This window comes from Phyllostomus discolor, chromosome 2 (assembly GCF_004126475.2).
Source record: "Phyllostomus discolor isolate MPI-MPIP mPhyDis1 chromosome 2, mPhyDis1.pri.v3, whole genome shotgun sequence".
NCBI lineage: Eukaryota > Metazoa > Chordata > Mammalia > Chiroptera > Phyllostomidae > Phyllostomus > Phyllostomus discolor.
Genome location: NC_040904.2, coordinates 70904670 through 70914817, shown reverse-complemented (window position 1 = coordinate 70914817; position 10148 = coordinate 70904670). Strand labels below are relative to the sequence as shown.

General features: G+C 36.1%; 1 pseudogene; it reads left to right on the top strand.

Annotated features, from left to right (window-relative positions):
• The first annotated feature begins 8530 nt into the window (after positions 1-8530).
• LOC114488273 lies at positions 8531-9170 on the top strand (annotated as a pseudogene).
• Positions 9171-10148: the final 978 nt, after the last annotated feature.

Below are 10148 nucleotides of genomic sequence, written 5' to 3'. Positions count from 1 at the left end.
TTTTTTTGAGAATTAGGAGGTTAAAGATCAGATAAGTTTAAATGAATAGAAAATAAAGAGCACCAGTTGAATATATTTTGGACATCATAATATCATTGCTCTTATCTTCTTTGTTTTAATTCTCACAAATACAGGGTGGGGCAGAAGTCAGGTTTACAAAATTAGGAATATAATGCACTAATTAATAAATAGTAATCATGAATAAATTCTGTGTTTTATGTACTCACAATTGTACATCTACTTTTGCTCTATCCTACAGCTGACATTCCTTCTTATTTTGTTATTCTCTAATTAAACATAAAATATTATTTTATAAATATGGAAAGTAAAGAGAAAAATACAGTGAAAGAAGAAAGGATACTAAGATGATATAAAAGAGAAAAGGAAGATATGAAACAAAAGGAAGAAGAAGGAAGGGAAGAAGGATGGAAGGGAGGAAGGGAAGGCAGGAGAGAAGAGGAAAGAAGGGAGGAAAAATGATTTATACAAAAAGTAAGCAATTAAGAATAGAGAGAAATAAGAAAGTTAAATGAGAAAAAATTATGAGAGAAGAAAACTGAGAAGTGACCTTGGTAGTAGAGAAAAAAGAAAAAATTTGGAAATAATTCCTTAATTGGAAAGACCAGAGATTCAGAATACATCACAAATATTTCTTGCTTAAACATAATATATTCTAAGTAAACACAAATCTATCATGGCTAACTGCGTTTTGCTTAAGTTGTGGGTGACTTGAGGTGGTTTTTAGCTCTCTCAATAAATCAACCAATCATAAGGTGAGATGATTCGATGAAATTAAATGATTTCTATAAGAAAGTTGATATCTAATGTGTTAGTTTTTAAAATTCTGAATAATAGTAGACCTATTGATGAACCTATAGGAAATAAAGCCAGAGGCATAATGCAGGCAATTTCTACAGTGAAAAGCTGGGTGATAACCTGTATAAACTTATAGCAATGAACAAGCAGTAAATAGCTCACTTTTGGGCTAATGGAAAAAGTTGAAGATGTCCTCCAAATGCAGCCATCAATAACTTACAGGAACAATAATTCATGATGTGCTTGAAGGCTAAAAACACAAGTGAACAGTAGGCTATTCCAGTGCACTGATGTTGGTTCCAGCTCAGCAGGCAGGGAAAAGAGCAATACAAGCATGTGATATAATATGGTTACTTGTTAACACATTAACACAGAAAACATATTCACCCTTTTCTCCAAAACCTTCCTTCAAAATTGCTTTAGAGAGTAAGAGCTGCTTCTTATCACTTGGCTCCTGAGATGAAGTCTTCTGTTTCTGAAATCCATTAAAAATAAGTGACTTAAGAAGAACTTACCCTTCCCAAATGCATATACTCTTGTATATGAGCTCTTCAATACTCGAACAACCCACTTCTTTTCCCTATGAGCTTTTCCCTCTGGATTTTTTACCTCACAATACACAATGATGGTGAACTGGAAAGTGTCTGCTTAACCTTCCTGCCTTTCTCTACTATGCTGTACATCTTGGGAGACTGACTATTACAGACTGCATCAATAGTTGCCCTTACTTTCTGACTCCAAGAATGATTTGATCAAAAAGCAGAAATGGCAGAGGATTAAAGGCAGGAGGGGAACAGAGACAGATACTTCCTTACTTCTATTCTGTGTTTTACAGGATCCAACACACTCTTCAACACTGGCATCTATTAAGTAATCTTCCTCTCTGTACACCAGTGTTCACTGTGGTCATAACATCCCTTCTTCCCTCTGCTTTTGCAGAGCTAGGGTAGTAGTGATTCTCTGCAATTGTTAAAGCTTATGTGCCTCAGCCTCTCAGTTCATATTGCATTAAAAGTCCCTATTGTCTTCTAATAGCTTCTCTATCCTTCCATGATGTAATGACACTGTACATCACATATCTATTCTAGCTTTGTGAACTTAACATCATGTAGGCAAGGGTATATGATTTCAAGTATTGTTTCCTTCTAAAAGTCATTTTCCTTTTTACTTATGATACTCATCTACCATCTAAGAACATGTGAACATTTGGGTAATCTCTCTCTCTCTCTCTCTCTGTCTCCCTCCTTCCATCCCTCATACTTCTTTCCTCCCTCCCTGACTCATTTCCTTCTGCTTACTCCTTTAAGTATTCAATGAAATACCTTAACAAGTACTGAGAGGAACAGATCTATGCTCAGGTCAACACTAATAGAAATCAATGTGTCAATACAGTGGCTAATGTGTCAACGAATCTCTCATTTTGCTTCCTCCTATACTGCATAACAACACCAAGACTTCCCTGGCCATGCTTCTTGTGGACTGGAGATATAAGACCAGGCTTGCTTACCAACTGATGTTAATCTGAATAGCTGTGTAGTATTGAGCTTTTTATTTTATTTCAGAAATTCACTTTCATTAGCTGTAAGGGAATGGTACAGTATTCCTTTGAAAGTACAAAATCTATATAAAAATATTTATGATCTGGAAATTATATAATAATCAGCCACCTCATTCATTTAATTTTATTCCTAGAATAAGAATAAATTATATAACCAAATGGAGGGAACACCTGAATTAATAGAAAAATGTATTTTCTTTCATAGCCAAGTCCACTAATTTTGTTTGCATTTCTGCCTGCATTTTCAAAATTACTGTCATGGTTCATTTATATCTATTCACCTAGAATCCCTTTGTCCTGTTTTTTTATTTCCTCATGACTTCAAAGTTCTTTAAAATTACTTAAAGGAAATAGTTTCTTTATCTGTATTATAATGGAAATCATGTTTTGAGATATAAGGAATACAGAAGTCTTTTAATGGAATCTTCTTTTATATTTTATAGTGTTTATTTTCTTCATTATTATTATTATTATTTACTTTTTATTAATTTAATATATAGCAGTTTTTTTTAAATTTAAAAGATCTGTCATAATTAAAAGTTATTCTGTTTCCTATTAATTCACTTAATACTTGTGGGAACTGTTTTGAGTAATGACTGAGAATACATTTATTTAATTCTTTGTTGACATACCTTCCTTTTTTTCTTGAAGGAAATTCTCACCTCGAGTAAATATCAAGAAAATGTAATATAAGTATAAACTAATCTTTAAGTAAAAGGACTCAACAGACAGTACAAGAAGAAATCATGTGTAGTCTTGTTATTTGTATCTTACACAATCATCAAAGGTTTATTAAACCTTTTAATTTTATTTTGAGGGGTAGTAGCATTTATTGGTAATAAAATGAGCAGTGTGTCATTTGAAGGTGAAGTTTTGTGTGGAATAAAATCTCTACTGGATATTGAAAGATAACCTGGCCTAATAATGATGAAAAAACTTTCTTTCTTTAATCTTTACTTTATGTTTTCAATTACCATTTAGAACCCTTATACCCTCTCCCCTCAGCAATCAAAGAAAGGAACAATGGTGCAAAAGAAAAGCTCAAGTATTTAAAAGATTGCCTTTGATTTGTTTTCAGAACAACAGCTTTTTATGAGAAATTTTGTTATGTTATCTTGTTGCAAGATGAGGGCAAACAGATATCAGTAGGGTAGGTTGTTGTCAGGAGTGTATGTTTCACATATAGTCTTTCTATAATCTTTCCTATAAGTCAGCCAGACAACTACTCAACTAGCTGCCCATGGAGTAACCAGGCACCAAGGCACAGACAAGAGTCACATGAGGTAACTATACTATTTGCTCAGGTGTATGTTGACTCGGAGTAGAACATCAACATACAGTAATATCCTACTCACACTCTAACAATCTAGGAAGAATATAACACACACACAGAGCAAACAATAGGGGATAACGAACCCAAGTTCCAAAGTCTAAGGCAGTAGGTCTGAGAGACAGCACAATGGGCAAGGGGAATATTGGTGTATTACAAGGAAGAGTCAGTCTCATGGGTTTCATGGGTCAGAGAAGATACACTCTCAGTGTAGTGGAGCAGAGCCTTAGGTGGCCAATGGCCAAGGAACATCAGTGTGGCAAGGAGCAGCACTCTGCCATGTGGAGCTCAGCTGTCTCTGCAGTGGTCTGGAGCCTGCCTCAGTTATACCCTTGAGGACTGTGTACTCTACCTCTCTGGGTCTCTTGATAAGTGTCTGGGCACCCTTGATGGGGAATGGAGAAATTTCTCTGGAGCCTATCTGTGTGTGGTCCCGATTTGCAGACACGACTGTTCTGGTCATGTGTGCAGATATCTTAGGTTTGTCTCCTTTCCAGATGTGTCTGGCATGACTTAGGTGGTTTTATTCTTGAACCAAAGTGTCATGGCTGATTGGCAGCCATTTTTGTTGATGTGAATGATGCAGTTTTGTTTTATATACTTTATGCTATCTTGACCAAACAAGTGCCTATTATTTGCCCTGATCCCCATAATTATGGGGATCCTTGTTTAAGGAAGTGCTTTAGAAAAACAAAACAGAGCAAAACAAAAAGAAACTTTACTTAATATATGTCTAATATTTCTAGTTTAGAGTTCAAATCAGTATAATTTTGGTACAATTTGTGAAAGGTGATTCTAAAATGGTGCCGATGACTAATTTCCATTGAAGAGGCAGACCATGTTATAGTCCAGAAAATAATTTATTTCCCACATAAGACATTCACAGGATGAGGTAGATTCCTTCTGGGATTTTCATCTGCAAAAGTTTCTTTGTGCCTCTTTGTCATTTTTGTCCTTCCTTCTCTACCTCCCCCAGAATAGACAATACTAACCTCCTTCCTACCGGTGTAAATTAGTTTCAATGTTCTATCTATAAGTAGAATCTTAAACTATACTACTTTTTTGTTTTCTTCAAGTAGCATAATTATTTTAAGATTCTTTCATGTTTTTCCACATTTTGATATTTTATTCCTTTTCATCAATGAGTGATACTTTTCTTTTTTAAACTTTTTTATTTATCATTATTTTTAAAATTATTTTATTGTTGCTCAATTACAGTTGTCTGCACCCTCCCCTATCAACTCCCCCCGCCCCAGCCAAACGTACCTTCCTCCCTTGCTTCCACCCTTCCCCTTGGTTTTGTCCATTTGTCCTTTATAGTAGTTCCTGAGAATTCTCCTCCCCATTGTCCCCTCCCCTTTTCCCTCTGGTTATTGTTAATTGTTCTTAATTTCAATGTCTCTGGTTATATTTGCTTTATATTTATTATATTTAATGCTCGCTTTTTTCTTTTGTTGATTATGTAGATATGCCAGACTTTGTTTATTCATTATCATTTTAATAGACTTTATCATAATCTTATCTATAATGTTTAGTTAACAGAAATAAAACTGCTACGAATATGCTTATATTACACTTTTTGTGGATATATAATTTACTTTGTCAGGTAAAGACCAAGGAGTAGAATGACTGGGTCATTTTTAAGAAACTGAAAAACTTCTTCAAATTGTACCATTTAAAATTCCCAACATCAGAGCTTGAGAGCTGAGTCTTGTTTTATTTTTTATTAAAGTATAATTGATATACAATATTATTTTAATTTTTATTCAGGCATGCAGAAAACATTCAATGTAGGGTTACTTTTGCCCCACTACTGAAGGAAAACCATTCTGATTATGCTGACCCCCAATCAGTTATGAGTTTTTCTATTTTGGCTAATCGGAAAGGTAATTATTCTTGGTGATATGTGAACTCCCGTGATTGTTTGCTCTGATTTTTTGGGTGTTTTTTTCCTCCTAGCCTCAGGTACTTTCTTAATATGATGCAGTGATTAGCACTCGACTGAAGACTTGGGGGCTTTCTTTGCAAGCCCAGAGTTCTGTTTCCGTGTGGCTTTTTCTTGTCCAGTACTCTGTTCTGTTAACTAAACCATTTGTCCTCCTTGGGATATAAGCTGCATCTCCTTAACTTAGATCTGTGGACATTGCCCCAATTTCTTCTATTTTGGCCATGGCTTGCAGACTTTTCCAGAAAAGAAGTTATGGTAATTTTCAGCTCATGTATTTTGTTTTAGGCAAAAGAGTAAATTTCTGTTATTTTCTCTTAGGTAGAAGCAGAAGTCTCCGTGGCTTGGTTGTTATCATTGTTTTTAAAATCACTTTTCTATTTATGTTACCTGATGCAAATATTGGTATGCTTTGTCTTGAGCTGGGACCCTTCAGTGGCAGAGAAATCAAAGAAGAGACCATATTCTCTTAAAGCAATCACCTTCTGGTAACTCAAACACTTACATTAATACACAAATTAATAGAGTAAATGCTCTATTCAAGTCTTTATGAAAGATAAAAAGATAATTGTGCTTCTTAGTCATTAAAGTTCTTTAATTCTCTCAAAAACATGTCTACTGTAGTTGATCATACCCTGGTTATAAAGCACCTTGATTAATTTTTAAAGCCACTTGTATCTTAGTCCCACCCCTGAAATTAACAATCTCTGAGATTTAGACCTCAGCATCAATATTCTTAAAGAACTCTGTAGGTGATTCTAATGAATATGAGAGCTGCAGGAGTGGACTTACTTAATTCTAGAGACTGTGTGTGCATATGCATGCACATGCATGTGTATGTGTGTATTTGTTATCCAATACAAGTGACATTCTGTACATAAACTTGTAGAAACAGAAAATAATGAAATCAATTTCTCATTAAGTATTTAAAGATATTTTTGTTTGAGATAATTTTTATAAGAGTTGGGATTTTTCTGAGGTAAATAAAAATAAAGGAAAGGAATCATCAGGAATAGTCTTAACAAATACAATGGCATCACAATTGAAAGAGCATTCTCAGGAAATACAAAGTATATGAATTTTAGAAAAAATAGTGTGTACTTCATTGAACAAATGCTAACTATAACTTGAGAATCACAACAAAATTTTCGGAAAGAGAATTACTTTATTTGAGAAAGTGCAGGAATGTAGCCTGGAATGATTATACATTATCAATGGAGGGTTGATGCCTCAAGACTTTTCTAACATGCATGAATTGGAGTTGTGACTATGTATGGCTTGCTAGGTTGATTAAATTTTGACTTATCATTAATTTAGTCTACACGCCACAAAAACCGCTGTTACATGTAAGAAGAAAAGGTGCATATTTTTAACTTTGTGACTCTTATAACCTCTCGTGAGTTTCCAGCATATAGAATAGAACATTAAATGGCTAACTGAGTTTGGAAATAATTCATATCTTTCTTTATTTTATTTATATATATATATATATGTTTAAAAATAACAACAAAGGTTTGTGCTAGCTATTGTAATTGTTTTAAAAATGGAGATATCATAAAATATCAGTAAATCATATATATAAAGCATATATACACATACCTATATGTATATATACATATAGGTGTGTGTGTATGTATATGGGGTCTGTCAAAAAACATCCAACCATTGTTAATATAATGAGAACAGTTTGTGCAACATTCATATCAATGTGACCTGACAGCCAAGGACAGTGGACTGGAATGTGCATGCCTGAACAATGACAACTTCACTGTACTAGTCAGTGGAGGCAGTAGATGATGTTGAGTGAGCATGTGTACACTGTGGCCATTGCATTCAAAATGACTGAGTGAGTAGAACAACAAATTTGCCTCAAATTTTGCATTAAGCTTGAACATTCCTCCATGGAAACGAAACAGATGATTCAGAAGTCTGCAACTATGGGCAACTGGTGACTGGCAGCTTCATCATACCACACAACCCATCATGTATCTTGTCTAGTACAGAGTCTTATGGAAAAACATCAAATCACTCAGGCAACTCAGTCCCACAACTGCCCAGATTTGTCCCCCTGCAACTTCTGGCTTTTCCCAACACAAAAATCACTTTTGAAGGGGAAAATTTTTCAGACTATCTATGAAATTCAGGAAAAGATGATGGGACAGCTGATGGTGATAGGGAGAACTGTGTGAAGTCCCAAGGCCTACTTTGAAGGGAATGAGGTGCCATTGTCCTATATACAGTGTTTCTTTTCTTTTTTTTTAAAGACAATCTTTTTTCTTAAAGATTTTATTTATTATTTATTTTTAGAGAGGGAAGGGGGAGAGAGAGAGAGAGGGAGAGAGAGAGAGAGAGAAACATCAATGTGCAGTTGCTGGGAGCCATGGCCTGCAACCTAGGCACGTGCCCTGACTTGGAATCCAACCTGGGATGCCTGTTTCGCAGCCTGCGCTCAATCCTCTGAGCTCCGCCAGCCAGGCGTACAATGTTTCTTGTATCTTCTTCAATAAATGTCTCTATTTTTCCTATTACATGGCTGTATACCCTCTGGACTGACCTCATACAATGATCCCAATTTTCACCAGTGTTTTTAAATAGTGTTTAAGAAATACTAGCCAAAATAAATTAATAAATAAATAACCAGGCAAGTAAAGGCTCTGGGGCTGGGGTGAGGCTTCTGCAGCTTCTGTCCAAGTCTAGCTAAGCTGAGTGCCCACTGGCTGGCCTCAACTCCCTGGAGGTCATGAAACACACAATCCAGGTTCTGAAGCAACAGACCAGGTAGAGCTTGCAGTGGAAACTTGGGGGCAAAAGCCACTGGCCAGAGGAAGCAGAAGGGGATGTAGCAGCCCTCAATCCACACATCCAGCTGTTGAGGAGTTGAACAGGGCTCAAGAGCGACTGTCTAAAGCCTTGTGGAAGCTAGAGGAAGCAGAAAAGGCTATTGATGAGAGCTAGAGAGGAATGAAGGTGATAGATTGTCCAGCTATGAAAGACAAAGAGAAGACGGAGATCCAGGAGTTGCAGCTGAAGAAGGCCAGGCACTTTGCAGGGGAGGCTGACTGCTAATATGAAGAAGTAGCTCCTAAACTGGTTGTCCTGGAAGGCAAGCTGGAGAAACCAGAGGAGTGCACTAAGGTTTCTGAACTAAAATGTGATGATCTGGAAGAACTCAAGAATGTCACTAACAACCTGAAGTAGCTAGAGGCTGCCTCTATAAAGTATTCTGAAAAGGAGTGTAAGTATGAAGAAAAAATTAAACTTTTGTCTGGCAAACTGAAAGAGGCTGAGACTCATGCTGAATTTGCAGAGAGAACAGTTGCAAAACTGAAAAGGTCAATTGATGACCTGGAAAAAAAATCTTGCCCAGGCCAAAGAAGAGAACATAGGCTTACATCAGACAGTGTATCAGACACTAAATGAACTCAACTGTATATCACCATAACCAGGAGAGTTTTGTTCCAACAGAAGCTCTAGGCCTGCATGTCTTTCTCTTCTCTTGTAAGAAGTTTCTTTTGTTATTGCATCTGCACAAATTATGAATTCTAACCAAATGTTTTGTATTAGAGAAGGTTTGAGTACCAGTTAAATCTAACCCCTTTTTTTCCCCAAATGACACCAAATTTTTCAGCTCTACTTTTATTCTTAATTCGCATTTATTTCTAATCTGGGCAGGGTGTTTCCTATTAAACATTAGTTCTTAAGACTGAAGGCATTTTTTTTTTCCTGGGAGATTAGACAAACCCACACTTTAAAGACACGTACTCTTAACATCTAGTCACTGGTCAATTTAAAAGGTTGAAGAATAGAACCTCTGGGCCACCATTTCTCACAGTACAGGAGGCCAGGGACCATCACACTAAAATGGGTGAAGATTTTCCATCCAGAGCAGGAAAAGGAGGAGTTAAACTATTGTGGGAAGCCATGAACCATAGATTAATTTAAGCATTCTCTTTTTCACATTCTACCATACAGAACCAACATCCTCTAAATAGTCAGCATGAGAATGCTTGAGAAATAGTCATACATTTACTCTGATGTGAGGCCATCCACTCAGCAGCAATGAATATGGTAGAATTCAGTCCTGTTCAGGAAGCCATATCAAAAAGCCTGCTGGCCATCAATAGATAACAAGAGCATTTTTTCCATTAAGTATCAAACAAAAAGGGGGGCTCTCTTGCAGCAGAGATACAGCAACTGTCCTGACTTCATCTTCTCTGTATCTTAGGGAATGGTAAATTGAATATTTACTTATCTAGGACTTTAATTCCTTTGTCAGGACCAAGTTAATGAAAGACCAGGAAACTCCTGATTCAACTGTATATGGAATATTTTATAGACACGGCTGCACATTTGGCTTTGTTATATTTTTGCTTCTTCAGTTAACATCTCAGTTGAAACACTCCATATTCCCCAGCAGTGTGTGGGGCAACTCAAATTTACAGTTCTGACTAAAAATCACCCTGCTTCTAGCTTACCCGACTCCTCTGCCCCTCACTCCT